Below are 19081 nucleotides of genomic sequence, written 5' to 3' on the forward strand. Positions count from 1 at the left end.
ATTCTTAAAGCACTAATTCACCTCCCCCCTCTTAGTACCTTTACGATCCTAACAATTGGTATCAAGCCTGATTCTCTTAGTTAGTTTAACACCCAAGAGAGTTTAAATGATTTTTTTTTACAATCAAGAGTGTCACTCTATCACTCGTCCTCATATGTTTAGTGGGACGAATTATGTTAGGATCAGGGTCGGCACTAAGAGGGGGGGGCGGGGGGGGGGGGGGGGGTGTGTGGTGTGAATTAGTGCAGCGGTAAAATAACATCGGTTTAAAAACTTTTATATGATAAAACCGTTTTTGACGTAAAACCATTTTCGGAAACTTAACTTGAAAGTGAGTTCGTAAAAGTATTGAATGTAGTAAGCTATTGAAGAGGTTTGCAGTAAGGTAATAGCAAGAATAAATGCAAACCAGAGAAGACGGCTGTTTATAGTGGTTCGGTCAATTGTGACCTACATCCACTCCTTTGATTCTAACATTTTGTTCATTTATCATAAGACATGTAATTTTCATGATCATTTTCAAAATTACTAGAATAATAAGCATGATCCTAATTTTTTAACATTTTCATTATATTATTAAACATGTAATTTTTAAGAAAAATAATTAAATTATATTAAAAATAAGTCATTAAATTATATTAAACGGAAGAGGACGGCTGTTTATAGTGGTTCGGTCAATTGTGACCTACATCCACTCCTTTGATTCCTCTTCCGTCGAGGCCACCGACATCCACTAGAGGCCTTCCTTCAATAGGCGAAGGCCAACCACTCTTTTATAACTCAATTATCCTTTTACTAGGTTTAGGAGATAACCCTTACACCCCACTCACTCCTCTCTCAAACTATTCTAACACTTAGAACTATGAGAGGAGCTCACACAAGATTGCAACAGCGTTTCTATACTTTTTTACTCTCAATACTTGTGTGCTTTAACCAGGGATGAGAGGGGTATTTATAGGCTTCAAGTTGATTCAAACTTGGAGCCTAAAAACATCTCATCCCAGGTTCCCCGGGCACGGGCGGTACCACCGCTTGCGCTGGGCGGTACCATCGCCCAGTGTCAATTTGGCTGACACTGTCCTGGGTGGTACCACCGCCCAGTGTCAGTTTGGTTGACACTGTCCTGGGTGGTACCACCACCCAGATCTGGCGATACCATCGCCTGGGAGGCTATGCTGGGTGGTACAATTGCCTAGACTAGCGGTACCACCGCCTGGCACCCTGCCAGGGGCGGTACAATCGCCCAGACTGGCGATACCACTACCTGACATAGTCTCGAAGATTGTGCCACGACGGTGAGTCTTCTTGGGACACTATTTGGGCTGCTTATTGGGCCCAACAAAGTTCTTACATGGGCCTAGCTGGCCCATAATTAGGTTGGCCCAATCCAAGCCCAATTATGTGCTAACTACGATTCCTAAGACATATTCTAAGCTAAACTAAGTCCGTAAGTCTATTCTTCCAACGAGCTTCAGGCGATTTTCCGACGAACCTCCGACGAACTCTCGGCAATATTCCGGCGGACTCCCGGCAAACTCTTGGACTTGCGATGATCCACTTGGCGAGTTCTGACGAGCTTCTCTGGCAAGCTCTGTGACTTCTCGGCTGGTTCCCGTAGAACTTCTGACGAACGTCCGGAATTCCGACGAACTGTCGAACTCCCAATGTGATCGCGTCCTTGACTCCGGGACTTCATTTTACTTTATGCCTTGCTATCGTAGTTAATCCTGCACATGTAAAATAAACTTCGATCTAGACAATTAATACTAAGCATTAATTAAGTTGTCCGGTATGTCATTTGTCCCTCGATGCTTTGTCCGATTCTTCGGCGCATCATCCTCTCTTGCGGCCTATTGCCCAATCGACCAGTTGACTTCGCAACTCCGATATCCTTGGCGCAATACCCGCTCTTCTTGGCCCGATGCCCGAATCCACGGCCCGAAACCTTCTGTCGATGTGTCGATCGATCCATCGGCCCGACGTCCAATCTTCTGACATGTTCCTCCGGCCCAACATGATTTTTCTTGCTTTAATTGTCTCAACCTGATCGAAGCATCCTGCGTCACTCAAAACACAGATTAAAACATAAACACATATTGATTAGTATTATCATCAAAATCGAGATTCAACAATCTCCCCCCTTTTGATGATGACAACCAATCTGTTAGGATCGGAGCGGCACTAAGAGGGGGGGGTGAATTAGTGCAGCGGATTAAAACTTCGATTTTAACAAAATCTTTCGTACGATAAAAACGAAACTTGAAAAGTTTAACTTGAAAGCGTATTCTTAAAATTGCGCAGCAAGGGTAATAAGGAACTAAAATAGTAAGAAGATTTGCAGTAATGTAAATGACAATAATAAAATGCAAACCAGAGATTACGCCGATTTTTAGAGTGGTTCGGTCAAATGACCTACTCCACTTGCGATGCCCCTCTTCGATGAGGCTCCCACCTTCCACTAGCAAATCTCTTGAAATGGAAGGGTAAACACCCCTCTTACAACCTTTTACAAGCAGCTCAACCTCTTACAAATTTTCAATAGGAAAGGAGGAGGAGAACTCTCTAGCAAATTGAAAACAAGACTTGCTAAGACTTTCTAAGACTTTTCTCTCAATCAAAATGCTTCTCAAAAGTTGTAACCTCAGCTGAGATTTGAGGGGTATTTATAGGCCTCAAGAGGATTCAAATTTTGGGCTCCAAAATTTGAATTCTCTTAGGGTTCCCGGTGCTGGAGGTGCCACCGCCCAGCGCTCGGGTGCTGGACGGTGCAACCGCCTAGCCAAGGAGGTGTCACCGCCCAGCTCTCGGGTGCTGGGCGGTGCCACCGCCTGGCACTCCGATTTCACTGGTTTGGCTTAATTTAAGCCCAAACCATATCTGACTTTGGGCCCAGTTGGCCCCTAACCAGGATATAAGATTATCTCTTAATCCTAATCCTAATTATAAGTGAACTACATAACAAAAACACATCCTAAGCAAGCTTTCAACCGCGAACGTCGAGTCTTGTTTCGGCGAGCTTTCCGACGAGCTTCTTCCGACGGATACCCATCAAGCTCCCGATCTTGTGATGACTTTAACGAGTAGCCGAGCCTTCTCGGTGATCTCCATGAACCTCCGACGACCTCTTCGGCGAACTTCCGAAAATTCCGATAGGTTTCCGATTTCTTCTCGGTTGGTTCCGGCAGCATCTCCGACGATTCTTCGGACTCTTAAACGTCCATCGATCTTGACTCCGGTATTCTTGCTTTGTGTTTTCTGGTTATCGTAGTTAATCCTGCACACTTAACTCAATAATATGGATTAGATCAATTAACCCATCAATTGATTTCATCATCAAAATCCGAGATTCAACAATCTCCCCCTTTTTTATGATGACAATCAATTGATAACGGAGTTAAACATAACTCCCCCTATCTATATGCCATATTATGAGAAGATGAAAACACTTGAATTTCATCCATTGAATTCAAGCATAAACCGATAAGTTCTAACCGTAGAGCTTATCGTTATTCTCATTAAGCAATAGTAAATGCGAAACTTCGATGAAAATCATAAGTCAAATGATATGGGACAATTTTTACTACGATAGGAGATAAAGATTTTCAACATGAATTTCATGATATCGATGTAAGGCATGCTTTCAATATGATCAATCAATCTTGTGATATTCTCAAGGATTTTGCAAGGTATATAAGACATTCATATCACACAAGCTTTTGCAATTCATATAAGTCATGCTATTAAAATGATACAAGTCATCACTTTTCTCCCCCTTTGTCATCAACAAAAAGGGAATGAGACTTGAAGCACATAATTTATCATATAAAGATTTTATCATTGATCATACATCACTCATCTATATTATCATTGATCATACAAAGATTTTATCATTCAAAATTAAGTATGCTAAAATATTTACGCAGAGTTCATCTTAAAGGAAAATTCAGCATTCATCCATATTATCAAATCTCTTCTTTTTATAAATAACAAAAATTGTAGATGTACAAAGAAGAGATTGGGATAAGAAAAAAATTTTAAGTAGTAACTCCAATAAGTCAAGATCATAATTCGAATACAAATCCATTCAAATTCAATTCGTCAACTTGAAACTCATAATCAAGCCATCAAAATCAATTTCGAGATTCAAAATATCATAAAATCATTAATCTTGATCAGATGGAAGCGGTGTTTGACTCAAGATAGGATAAGATAATTTAACAAGTCACCGAGGAACGGAGGAAGAATGAAAAACTTTATGGAAAATCCATTCAACCAAGTTTATTCTTAGGGACAATTTAACATATCTAATTCCCTTCTAATGAATTCAAATTGGTCTTCAATCAAAGCTTTTGTAAATATATCTGCTAATTGATGCTTTGTGTCAATGAATTCTAGAACAACATCATTGTTAAGGACATGATCGCGTATGAAATGATGCCTAACGTCGATGTGCTTAGTTCTAGAGTGCTGAATTGGATTTTTAGTAAGACATATGGCACTAGTATTATCACATTTTATGGGAATGTTTTTAAAGTGAATTCCATAGTCTTCTAATGTATTTTTCATCCAAATGACTTGTGCACAACATGCACTTGCAGCAATGTATTCGGCTTCCGCCGTAGATAGTGCAACTGAATTTTGTTTCTTGGAAGTCCAAGAAACAAGTGCATGTCCTAAAAATTGGCATGTTCCGGATGTACTTTTTCTATCTATCCTACATCCACCAAAATCGGCATCTGCATAAGCTATTAGATCGAATTTTTCAGATTTTGGATACCACAATCCTAAATTTGGAGTTCCTTTAAGATACCTAAATATTCTTTTAACACTCTTTAGATGAGATAATTTAGGATTAGATTGAAACCTAGCGCAAAGTCCTACACTAAACATAATATCTGGTCTAGTCGCGGTGAGGTAGAGTAGACTACCTATCATTCCCCTATATGTTTTTTGATCGAAATTTTCACTATTTTCATCCATATCTAACTTAGTCGTAGTACTCATAGGGGTGTTTATTGCTTTTGAATTATCCATGTTAAATCGTTTTAACAATTCTAATGTATATTTGGATTGGTTAAGAAATATACCATCACTAAGTTGTTTGATTTGTAATCCTAAAAAGAAAGTTAATTCACCCATTAAACTCATTTCAAATTCATGACTCATACATTTGGCAAATGATTCACATAGTGATTCATCCGAAGAGCCAAAAATAATATCGTCAACATAAATTTGCACAATAAGAAAATTATTTTCAAAATATTTAATAAACAATGTAGTATCAACCTTGCCTTTGGTAAAATTATTTAAAATAAGAAAGGAACTAAGCCTTTCATACCAAGCTCTAGGAGCTTGTTTCAAGCCATAGAGAGCTTTAGTCAATTTGAATACATGATTAGGAAGAAGAGAATTTTCAAATCCGGGAGGTTGTTCGACATATACTTCTTCGGAAATAAAACCATTCAAGAAAGCACTTTTAACATCCATTTGAAATAGTTTAAAATTATTACTACTAGCATAGGCAAGGAGCATCCTTATGGCTTCTAATCGAGTCACGGGAGCGAAGGTTTCTTCGTAATCGATACCTTCTTCTTGGTTGAAACCTTTGGCTACTAATCTAGCCTTGTTTCTAACCACGATACCATTTTCGTCTTGCTTGTTTCTAAAGACCCACTTAGTACCTATGACTAAGTGGTCACTTGGTCTAGGAACAAGCTTCCATACCTCATTCCTCTCAAATTGGTTCAATTCTTCTTGCATTGCAATGACCCAAAAATCATCTTTTAAGGTTTCGTCAATGCATTTAGGTTCAATTTGAGAAAGGAAAGCGGCGTTAGCACAAAAATTCTTGAAAGAAGAACGAGTTTGAACCCCTTTTGTTGTATCTCCTATAATTAGCTCCTTTGGATGAGCATCTACATACTTCCATTCTTTGGGTAAAGAAATTTCGGAAGAAGATGCATTCAAATGGCTATTTTGAGGAGGGGGTTCGTTTAAATTCAAATTATCAAAACCAAGATCATCATCAAAATCATTTTTCTTTAAATCAGAAATTTCATTAAAAACTACATGAATAAACTCTTCTATTACTAAGGTCGTTTTGTTAAAGACACGAAAGGCCTTAGAAACGGAGGAGTAACCAAGAAAAATGCCTTCATCGGATTTAGCATCAAATTTACCTAGAGCATCCTTTTCATTTAAAATGAAGCATTTACAACCAAAAACTTTAAAATAAGAAATATTTGGTTTTTTGTTATTCCATAATTCATAGGGAGTTTTTGATAGAGATGGTCTTATTAGGACCCTATTCATGATGTAACAAGCCGTATTTATGGCTTCGGCCCAAAAATATTTGGGTAAACTATGTTCATTTAACATAGTTCTTGCCATTTCTTGTAGGTTTCTATTTTTCCTTTCAACTACTCCATTTTGTTGAGGATTTCTTGGAGTTGAGAAGTTATGATTGTACCCATTAACTTCGTAAAAATTTTGAAAGTCACGATTTTGGAATTCACCACCGTGATCACTCCGAATTGATGAAATCATGAAGCCTTTTTCGTTTTGAGTGAGTTTACAAAACTTAGAGAAACACTTGAAGCAATCACTTTTGTGAGCTAAGAAATAGGTCCAAGTGTATCTAGAGTAGTCATCCACAATCACAAAAGCATATTTGCTTCCACCTAGACTTGTTGTATCAATTGGTCCAAATAAGTCCAAATGGATCAATTGTAATGGTCTAGTGGTGCTAATTTGATTTTTTGGTTTGAAGCTTGTTTTTATTTGTTTGCCTAGTTGACATGCATCGCATACCTTATCCTTAATAAACTTCATATTCGGAATCCCTCGTACTAATTCTTGAGATGAGATTTTAGATATTGTTTTCATGCTTGCGTGACCTAATCTCCTATGCCAAAGCCAAGCATCATTATTTACGGCGGAGAAACACATTTCATTACCTAGTTCATCAAGATTGATGGTATAGACATTATTTTGTTTTAAAGCAATCATAGTCATGTTATGAGTTGGTTTTTCAATAATGCACATATTTGATTCAAATCTAACAATATAACCTTTATCGTATAGTTGACTAATACTTAAGAGATTGTGTTTCAATCCATCAACTAGTAAAACATCATCAATGGAAAAACTAAATTTGTTACCAATAGTTCCCTTGCCAATGATTTTGCCTTTGTTGTTGTCTCCGAAGGTGACGTACCCTTCTTCTTTGCTAGTGAGCATAGAGAAATGAGATGGATCTCCAGTCATATGTCTTGAGCATCCACTATCGAGATACCATCTCTTGCTCCTAGCTTGTGGGTTTATCTACAAAAGAGGATGATTTTTAGGTACCCATTTGATTTTGGGTGCCTCAAAAATTGACCCACTAACCTTGTTATTTATTTTTGAATCCTTTATAGTTCCTTTAGGAACCCATATTAATTTTTGTAAACTAATTTTCCTAAATGGACATTTGTAGGCAATATGTCCGGATTTGCAACAGAAGTTGCATTTCATATAAGAGGAAACATGTAATGTAGGTCCTTTTATGAAACTGGTAGGATTTTGATGTAATCCTTTTACAAATCCAATTCCATTTCTATTTGCGATGTGACCCTTGTGTGCAAGGATCATATCTAATCCTTTGCTACCAACCTTCAACTTTTTTAAGGTTTCCTTAAGAAGCAAATTTTCATTTTTTATTGCTTCTAAATGCTCACACTTAGAGCATGGAGGAGTTTAAAGACTATCAAACTTATCTTGTAGCAAAGCATGCTCTTTCTTTAAGATACTTAACTTCTTGCTAACAGTTCTACATTCATCAAATAATTCATGAAAAGCGATAGAGAGTTCTTCAAAAGATAAATCTTCATTAAATAAATCACATACCTCTTCTTCTAAAGCCATTAGCGCGTAATGAGCAACTTGCTCGGTGTTGGACTCCTCTTCTTCGGACGCACTTGAATCATCCCATGTTGCCTTGAGCGCCTTCTTCTTTGATGTCCTCTTTTTGGCTTGAGGACAATCGTTCTTGTAGTGTCCCGATTTTTTGCATTCATAGCAAATCACTTGGTCCTTCTTTTGTTCAAATTTATTTTTTATATTATTTTTAAGTTTGTTCTTTCTTAAATATTTTTTAAATTTTTGAGTCAAAAGTGCAATGTCATTGTCACTGTCCTCATCACTTGATGTTCCTTTCAAGTGGTCTTCTTGTGATTTGAGTGCCATATCCTTCCTGTTCTTTGGAAGGGGGTTCTTGAGCTCGTCATGAGCTTGACATGTCATTTCGTAGGTCATTAGAGACCCAATGAGTTCTTCAAGAGGGAATGCTTTAAGGTCTTTGGCCTCTTGAATGGCCGTAACTTTTGGATCCCAACTTTTAGGGAGGGATCTTAAGATTTTAGTTACTAGTTCAAAGTTAGTAAAATCTTTACCAAGAGCTTTGAGTCCATTGATGACATCCGTAAACCGGGTGTACATGTCTCCAATGGACTAACTTGGTTTCATTCGGAAAAGTTCGTAAGAGTGCACAAGGATGTTGATTTTGGACTCTTTCACTCAGCTAGTGCCTTCATGAGTGACCTCAAGAGTTCTCCAAATATCAAAAGCCGAATCACACATTGAAACACGATTAAATTCGTTTTTGTCTAATGCACAAAACAAGGCATTCATAGCCTTTGCATTTAAAGCAAAAACCTTCTTCTCCGATTCATTCCATTCGCTCATCGGAAGAGAAGATTTTTGAAATCCATTCTCAACAATAGACCAAAGCTCAAAGTCCATAGAAATGAGGAAGATCCTCATGCGAGTCTTCCAATATGTGTAATCCGACCCATTAAACAAAGGTGATCGTGCAATAGAGTGGCCCTCTTGCATGCCGGAGTAAGCCATCTCTCTTGGGTATTAAACCAAATATGAGAGATAACCTTGCTCTGATACCACTTGTTAGGATCGGAGCGGCACTAAGAGGGGGGGGGTGAATTAGTGCAGCGGATTAAAACTTCGATTTTAACAAAATCTTTCGTACGATAAGAACGGAACTTGAAAAGTTTAACTTGAAAGCGTATTCTTAAAATTGCGTAGCAAGGGTAATAAGGAACTAAAGCAGTAAGAAGATTTGCAGTAATGTAAATGACAATAATAAAATGCAAACCAGAGATTACGCCGATTTTTAGAGTGGTTCGGTCAAATGACCTACTCCACTTGCGATGCCCCTCTTCGATGAGGCTCCCACCTTCCACTAGCAAATCTCTTGAAATGGAAGGGTAAACACCCCTTTTACAACCTTTTACAAGCAGCTCAACCTCTTACAAATTTTCAATAAGGAGGAGAACTCTCTAGCAAATTGAAAACAAGACTTGCTAAGACTTTCTAAGACTTTTCTCTCAATCAAAATGCTTCTCAAAAGTTGTAACCTCAGCTGAGATTTGAGGGGTATTTATAGGCCTCAAGAGGATTCAAATTTTGGGCTCCAAAATTTGAATTCTCTTAGGGTTCCCGGTGCTGGAGGTGCCACCGCCCAGCCAGGCGGTGCCACCGCCCAGCGCTCGGGTGCTGGACGGTGCAACCGCCTAGCCAAGGAGGTGTCACCGCCCAGCTCTCGGGTGCTGGGCGGTGCCACCGCCCAGCCAGGCGGTGCCACCGCCTGGCACTCTGATTTCACTAGTTTGGCTTAATTTAAGCCCAAACCATATCTGACTTTGGGCCCAGTTGGCCCCTAACCAGGATATAGGATTATATTTTAATCCTACTCCTAATTACAAGTGAACTACATAACTAAAACACATCCTAAGCAAGCTTTCAACCGCGAATGTCGAGTCTTGTTTCGGCGAGCTTTCCGACGAGCTTCTTCCGACGGACACCTATCAAGCTCCCGATCTTGTGATGACTTTAACGAGTAGCCGAGCCTTCTCGGTGATCTCCGTGAACCTCCGACGATCTCTTCGGCGAACTTTCAAAAATTTTGATAAGTTCCCGATTTCTTCTCGGTTGGTTCCGGCAGCATCTCCGACGATTCTTCGGACTCTTAAACGTCCATCGATCTTGACTCCGGTATTCTTGCTTTGTGTTTTCTGGTTATCGTAGTTAATCCTGCACACTTAACTCAATAATATGGATTAGATCAATTAACCCATCAATTGATTTCATCATCAAAATCCGAGACTCAACCTGATCGAAGCATCCTGCGTCACTCAAAACACAGATTAAAACATAAACACATATTGATTAGTTTTATCATCAAAATCGAGATTCAACAATCTCCCCCCTTTTGATGATGACAACCAATCGACGACGGAGTTAAACTTAACTCTCGAAGTTTAAACAAACTCCCCCTATCAATATGACATATTGATAGAAACTCTTGGATTTAAAAATCCAAGCAACATGTCATGATCAAATCATGACATACCAACAACATACTTCTCCCCCTTTGTCATCAACAAAAAGGAGAAGTACAATTCTCATGTGTTTAAAAGATAGGAGTTCAAATCGTTGCATAATAAATCTTCAAGTTCTATCATCATGCAATTTTGCTATCATCATCGATATGCAAGGTAGTAAGATAGCAACATACTAGCTAGCAATTTAAGGATGTGCAAGTTGGCATATTTGCTTTTCTTGAGATAGGCAAGATAGCACTTTTGCTTCTTTTGAGATAGCAACTCTTTGCTTCTCTTTAGATCACAAGCTAACAATTCTAGCAAATTTTACATCATACAAGGTAGCAAATTTTTGTGATGTTCAAGATAGTAAGTTCTTTCTTCTCTTTTGAGAAGTTCTATTTTTTGCTTCCTTTGCCAAGTGCAAGCTAGCAAAATTTTGCTTCATTCTTGAATTGTGCAAGCTAGCATCTTTCTCTTTAAGATGTGCTCATTAGCAACTCTTTCTCCCCCTTTGTCATTGGCAAAAATAAGGGAAGACCCTTTACATCAATTTCTAAATTATGACAAAGGTAAATAGCATTCTTATTTGTGCATCATTATAGTGTCAATTTACAACATGAACAAATTCAATAACACTACATTTCATTTTTCATGCACGATACCGAAAAATCAATCATCATTATGAGCATATCAGACATGATACTAAAACATTAAAATTTTTAAGTATTTATCAACATTTTGATCATGATACCAAATATTCATTATTTAGAGCATTCATGATATAAAACATTAAATCAACATTTATGATACATCATTTTGGCAACAATTCATAGCATTTTAAATCATGATTCACATCATATGCAATATATCATATCATAATTAAAAAGCACAAGTATTGCATGCATCATTGCAAATTATAAATGTTTCATATCATGATGGTATTAATTTGTCAAATTGCATCCTACCATGCATGATCATAACTTCATATTTGCATGCATCAAAATAATATCAAGAGTATTTCATGCATAATTTTATATCATCTCATTCATCTCATCTCATCAAGAGAAATTTTAGTATGAAAAATCTTGATTCATAGAAAAATATCATGTATTGAATATCGAGAAATCAAGAAGATGATATAGACATTCCTATAGCAAAAAGATGTCACGTAAATGATCACAATTCATGTATAATATCTCTCAATTCTTTATGAATCATAAAAATTATAATTAAAAAAAAAAACACGATTCATTTCAAAAATTTTCTTCTTTAGTAAACGACAAGAAGAAACATGGGAGTTCAAAGAACAAGATTTTGATTCATAAACGATTTCAAGTTATAAATCACGAGAAATCAAGGTCATGATTTCGATAAAAAATTATTCAAATTTAAATCATCAAAATCATTTTCAACGTCCAAGAGATTCATAAAAATGATACAAATGGATTCATCGAAATAAATAAGATAGAGAAAATTAATTTTCAAGAAAAATATTTTCCTCCTTTTAGTTTCAACTTATTGATTGATTTCATACATGCTTGTTCTTTTCTTTTATGCCAAATCCATGCATTCATTAATGTCGAAAAAAGAACTTTCAAAAGATCGCAAGGTTTGATATTCACAAAAATCATCATGTATAATTTCGAAATATAAATTTATTAAGCATGATCTCAAATTACATTATTTCATCAAACATGATTTCATATTTTCAATTAAAATTATTTTGCTTGTTTATCATAAAATATGTATTTTTCATGATTATTATTTTTTAAAATCATTAGAAAGGTAAGCATGATCCAATTTTATCTTTGCATTTTTATTTTTAAACATGCAATTTTAAAAAAAAATCTAAAAAGGAAATGCATCATAGAAAGCATCATGTAATTTCGAAATAAATTAAAGGCATTTTGATTACCTTAACATCGAAATGCGTTAAGGCGTAGTTTGCCACCTCGCCTTTGTTGATTTTCTCCTCGTCTTTGGAGGAGCTCGATTCATCCCACTTTGTATTCTTCTTGCGTTCAAAGCAAGTAGGTTTATTTTTTTTAAGTTTTTGTTTTATTAATTTTTTAAATTTCTTAGTGTGTTAAGTTCACCATCACTTGAGCTTATGCTCGAGTGGTCTTCAAATGTTCTATGTCCCAAATCCTTCCTGTTCTTTGGAAGGTAGTTTTGTTCATCATGTTCATCAAGTACATTATGCACCATTTCGTATGTCATCAATGTACCGATAAGTTCTTTAAGTGGAAAAATATTTAAATCTTTTGTTTCTTGTAAAGCCATTACTTTTGAATCCCATTCTTAGAAAGAGAATGCAAAATCTTGTTCACAAGTTCAAAATTCAAAAAATATTTGCCAAGGGCTTTTAAACCATTGATGACATCCGTAAAACGGGTGTACATGTCAACAATGGTTTCGCTCGGCTTCATTCGAAAAAGCTCAAAATCATACATTAAAAAGTTAATTTTTGAATCTTTAACTTTGCTAGTTCCTTCATGCATGATTTCAAGAGTGCGCCAAATATCGAAAGCTGTTTCGTAAATAGAAACCCGATTAAACTCGATTTTGTCTAAGGCGCAAAATAGAGCGTTCATAGCTCTAGCATTTAAAGAAAATGTCTTCTCCAAATCATTCCAATCTTTCATTGGAAGAGAAGACCTTTTAAAACCAGATTCGACAATGTGCCATAAATTCAAATCCAATGAAAGCAAGAAAACTCTCATTCGAGTTTTCCAATAAGTATAGTCCGTCCCATTGAAAAAGGGAGGACGAATGATAGCGTGACCCTCTTGGTTGCCGAAAAGAGCTATTTCAATTTGGGTGTTAAACCAAATATGAAAAATGAGGCTCTGATACTAATTGTTGGGATCAGAGTTGGCACTAAGAGGGGGGGTGAATTAGTGCAGCGGTAAAATAACGTCGGTTTAAAAACTTTCGTACAATAAAACCGTTTCCGACATAAAACCATTTTCGAAAACTTAACTTGAAGGCGAGTTCGTAAAAGTATTGAAGGTAGTAAGCTATTGAAGAGGTTTGTAGTAAGGTAATAGCAAGAATAAATGTAAACCAGAGAAGACGACTGTTTATAGTGGTTCGGTCAATCGTGACCTGCATCCACTCCTTCGATTCCTCTTCCGTCAAGGCCATCGGCATCCACTAGAGGCCTTCCTTCAATAGGCGAAGGCCAACCACCCTTTTACAACTTAATTCTCCTTTTACCGGGTTTAAGAGATAACTCTTACACCCCGCTCACTCCTCTCTCAAACTATTCTAACACTTAGAACTATGAGAGGAGCTCACAAAAGATTGCAGCAGCGTTTCTATACTTTTTTACTCTCAATACTTGTGTGCTTTAACTAGGGATGAGAAGGGTATTTATAGGCTTCAAGTTGATTCAAACTTGGAGCCTAAAAACATCTCATCTTGGGTTCCCTGGGCACGGGCGGTACCATCGCCTGCGTTGGGCGGTACCACCGGCCAATGTTAGTTTGGTTGACACTGTCCTAGGCGATACCACCACCCAGGTCTGGCGGTACCATTGCCTGGGAGGCTGTGCTGGGTAGTACCACTGTTCAGACTAGCGGTACCACCGCCTGGCACCCTGCTAGGGGCGATACAACTGCCCAGACTAGCGGTACCACCACCTAACACAATCTCGAAGACTGTGCCACGATGGTGAGTCTTCTTGGGATACTGTTTGGGCTTCTTATTGGGCCCAACACAGTTCTTACATGGGCCTAGTTGGCTTGTAATTGGGTTGACCCAATCCAAGTCCAATTATGTGCTAACAACGATTCCTAAGACATATTCTAAGCTAAACTAAGTCCGTAAGTCTATTCTTCCAGCGAGCTTCCGGCAAACCTCCGACGAACTCTCGGCAATATTCTAGCAGACTCCTGGCAAGCTCCTGGACTTGCGACGATCCACTTGGCGAGTTCCGATGAACTTCTCTGGCAAGCTTTGTGACTTCTTGGCTGGTTCCCGTAGAAATTCTGACGAACGTCCGGACTTCCGATGAACTCTCGAACTCCCAATGTGATCGTGTCCTTGACTCCGGGACTTCATTTTGCATTATGCCTTACTATCGTAGTTAATCCTGCATATGTAAAATAAACTTTGATCTAGACAATTAATGCTAAGCATTAATCAAGTTGTCCGGCATGTCATTGGTCCCTTGACGCTTCGTCCGATTCTTCGATGCATCGTTCTCTCTTGCGGCCTATTGCCCAATCGATCAGTTGACTCCGCAACTCCGATATCCTTGGTGCAATACTCGCTATTCTTGGCCCAATGCCCGAATCCATAGCCCGAAGCCTTCTGTCCATACGTCGACTGATCCACCGGCCCGACGTCCAATCTTCTGACATGTTCCTCCAGCCCAATATGATTATTCTTGCTTTAATTGTCTCAACCTGATCGAAGCATCCTGCATCACTCAAAACGTAGATTAAAACATAAACATATATTGATTGGTTTCATCATCAAAATCCAAGATTCAACAGTTTACACTTAATGGAAGACACGAATGAGTATTTTTTTGATTTATATGGATTTTGATTTGTGGAATGTTATTGAATGTAGTTTTCAAAAATTTTCTAAACCAATAAATGAATGAAATGATATTGATAAGAAAATATTTTCTTTAAATACTAAAGCTATAAATACTTTATTTTATGATTTAGACAAAAATGAGTTTAATAGTGTTTCTACATGTGAAACTATATATGATATTTGACACACACACTTCACATACTTGAAGTTACTTATGAAGGCACAAATAGGGTAAAAGAATCTAAATTAATCTTTTAGTATATAGTTCTAAATTATTTAGAATGAAGTCAAGTGAAACTATTGGTGACATATACACTCATTTTATTGATGCTTTCAATGGTTTAAAAACTCTTGGTAAATGTTATACTAATCTTGAATTGGTTAATAAATTTTAAGGTCTCTTCTAGAAAGTTGGGATCCAAAGGTAACGGCAATTCAAAAAGTAAAAGACTTGAACAACTTTCTTTTTGAAAAACTCATCAGATCTTTAATGGCCTATGAAATAATTTACTGTAGGGAAATCTAGGGGGCAACATTGTTGAATCTCGGATTTTGATGATGAAGTCAATTGTCATTTGTTATCTAATCTATATGTTGAGATAAGTGTGCAGGATTAACTATGATGAAAATAAGATATGCAGCAGGAGTTACGCCGGAGTAAGACAATGAGCACGTTGGGAGTTCGAGAGTTCGACGGAAGTTCGGACAGTCATCGGAGGTTCTACGGAAACAAATCTGAGAAGTCCATGAGCTTGCCAAAGAAGCTCGTCGGAACTTGCCAAGTGGATCGTCGCAAGTCCAGGAGTTTGCCGGAAGTCCGCAGGAGCATCACCGAGGGTTCATCGGATGATCGACAGAAGTTCACCGGAAGCTCACCGGAAAAAGCGATTGACGCACCGGAGCAAGTTGCAGTAAATGTCTTAGGAAATATCGTAGTTAGCACAATGATTAAGTTGAAAATGGGAGGTGAACCCATTAACTTAATCTTGGGGCAATTGGGCCCCTGAAAAACCCAAATTGGGCCGAATGGATCAACCCATTCGGACCTTGATTTCTGCCAGGCAGTTGAACCGCCCAAGCTAGGCGGTGGCACCGCCTGGGCTCAGTCTCCGAGCGAGACTGGGTGGTGCAACCGCCACAGCCAGGAGGTGGCACCGCTTGGGCTCAGTCTCCGAGCTTTGGCTGAGTAGTGCAACCGCCTCAGTCAGGCAGTGGCACCGCCTGAGCTCGGTCTTCGAGCTTTGGCAAGAGGTGCAACCGCCCCTGATAGAGGTGGCACCGCCTAGAGGCTCAGTCTTCGAGCTCTGCTAGGCGGTGCAACCGCCAGATCCCGGAATTCCAGGAATTGACAGTTTTGAGCTCCAAATTCAAACTGGGTTGGGGCCTATAAATACCCCACCCTTTCAGCACTGAAAGGGCACCCAAAAACCACCGAAATTCTGATTTTACTTTGGGATTTTTAGAGCTCAAAAGTGTTGTATGAGTTGAAAGTTCTTCTTCCTCTTTTCTTCCAAGTTCTAATCTGTTAAGAGAGGAAAGGAAATTCTGTAAGGGTTGTTTCCTAAGCCCGTCAAAAGGAGTGAAATTGTAAAAGGGTGGTTGGCCTTCGCCTATTGAAGGAAGGCCTCTAGTTGACGTCGGTGGAGGAAGCCAAAAGTGGAGTAGGTCAAAATTGACCGAACCACTCTAAATCTCGGTTTACATTTACTTTGAGCATATTATCTTTACTGCAAACCTCCTCAAAAGCTTACTGCTTTATGCGCATATACGATTAGGTTTCAAGCTTTGTACTTTCCAAATCGGCGTTTATCGTACGATCATCATATTTCAGTTTGCGCTTACGTTTTGATTTCTATCATAATTGCAAACTGCCTTTATATCCTTACTTTAACTGCATCTCGCTTAATCAAGTGATTTACGAATCAACATTTAGACGTAAATCAGTTTTTTCGTACGAATATCATATTTTAGTTTGCGCCTACTATCTGATTTGAACCATAACTGCAAACTGCATTTATATCTTTGCTGCATCTCGCCTAATCAAAAGTTAAAGTGATTTACGAATCGGCTTTCTTACTGAAATCACTTTTATCGTACGAACACTTTTTTAATCATTGAAAGTTTTCCGCTACACTAATTCACCCCCCTCTTAGTGCTCTTGATCCTAATAATTGGTATCAGAGCAGGGTTAACTCTCAAATGGATTAAAACCCAAGAGAGATGGCATACACCGGAAACTAAGAGGGCCATTCTATTACTGTTGAATCTCGTATTTTGATGATGAAACTACTTGATATATGTTTATGATTTAATCTGCGTTTTGAGTGACGCAGGATGCCTCGATCAGGATGAGACAATTAAAGCAGGAACATCATGTTGTGCCGGAGGAACATGTCAGAAGATTGGACGTCGGGCCGGTGGATCGGTTGACGTATCGACAGAAGGCTTCGGGTCGTGGACTCGGGCATCGGGCCAAGAAGAGCGGGTATTGTGCCAAGGATATCGGAGTTGCGGAGTCAACTGGCCGATTGGGCAATAGGCTATAGGAAAGGACGATGCGCCGAAGAATCGGACGAAGCGTCGAGGGACCAATGACATGCCGGACAACTTGGTTAATTGCTTAGGATTAATTGTCTCGATCGAAGTTTTTGTTTTACATGTGCAGGATTAACTACGATGAAAGTTAGACAAGCAGCAGGAGTTGCGCCGGAGTCAAGTTCATGATCACGTTGGGAGTTCGAGAGTTCGACGGAAGTTCGGACGGTCGTCGGAGGTTCTGCGAGAACAGATCCGAGAAGTCCAGAAGCTTGCCAAGCGAAGCTCGTCGGAACTCGCCAAGTGGATCGTCGCAAAGTCCAGGAGTTTGCCGGAAGTCCGCAGGAGCATCACCGAGGGTTCATCGGATGATCGACGGAAGTTCGCCGGAAACTCGCCGGAAGAAGAGATTGACGCACCGAAGCAAAGCTGCAGAAATTGTCTTAGATCTAATCGTAGTTAGCACATTGATTAAGTTGGAAAATGGGAGGTGATCCCATTAGCTTAATCTTGGGGCAATTGGGCCCCTGAAAGACTAAAATTGGGCCGAATGGAGCTAACCATTCGGACCCTGATTGCACCAGGAGGTGCAACCGCCTAGGCCAGGAGGTGGCACCGCCTGGGCTAAGCCTCCCAGCGAGACTGGGCGGTGCAACCTCCCCAGCCAGGAGGTGGCACCGCCTGAGCTCAGTCTTCGAGCTAGACTGGGCGGTGCAACCTCCCTGACAGAGAGGTGGCACCGCCTGAGCTCAGTCTTCGAGCAAGACTGGGCGGTGCAACCTCCCAGACAGAGAGGTGGCACCGCCTGAGCTCGGTCTTCGAGCTCTGGCAGAGAGGTGCAACCGCCTCAGTCAAGAGGTGGCACCGCCTGGGCTCAGTCTTCGAGCTCTGCCAGGCGGTACAACCTCTCCAGTCAAGAGGTGCAACCGCCTGATCCCGGAATTCCAGGATTTGATCGTTTTGAGCTCCAAATTTGAATTGGGTTGGGGCCTATAAATACCCCACCCATTCAGCACTGAAAATATACAGATCCACACCGAATTCTTGATCTTTTCAGTGATTCTAAGAGCTCGAATTTGTGTAAAGTCCAAAAGTTCTCCTCTTTTCTGTTCTTCAAGTCTTGAGTTGTAAAGAGAGGAGAGAAAGGATCTGTAAGGGTTGTCTCCTGAGCCCGTCAAAAGGAGAGAAACTGTAAAAGGGCAGTTGGCCTTCGCCCATTGAAGGAAGGCCCCTAGTTGACGTCGGTGACCTCGCTGGTGGAGGAAGCCAAAAGTGGAGTAAGTCAAGACTGACCGAACCACTCTAAATCTCTGGTTTGCGTTTATTTTGAGCACTTTATCATTACTGCAAACCTCCTACATAGCTACTGCTCTCTGCGCTTTTACGAACAAGTTTCTAAGTTCTAATCTTTCCGAATCTGCATTCAGACGTCAAAAGTTGTTTTTGTACGATCTTTACATTGCAGCTTACATTTACGTCTTGAATCTGTTTATAACTGCGAACTGTCTTCTGCGCTTTTACGAACGAGTTTCAAAGTTCAGACGTAAATCTGCGTTTAAGACGTAAATCTGCGTTTAGACGTAAATCTGCGTTTAGACGTAAATCTGCTTTTT

The sequence above is a fragment of the Musa acuminata genome, chromosome BXJ2-4 (genome assembly GCF_036884655.1).
Source record: "Musa acuminata AAA Group cultivar baxijiao chromosome BXJ2-4, Cavendish_Baxijiao_AAA, whole genome shotgun sequence".
NCBI lineage: Eukaryota > Viridiplantae > Streptophyta > Magnoliopsida > Zingiberales > Musaceae > Musa > Musa acuminata.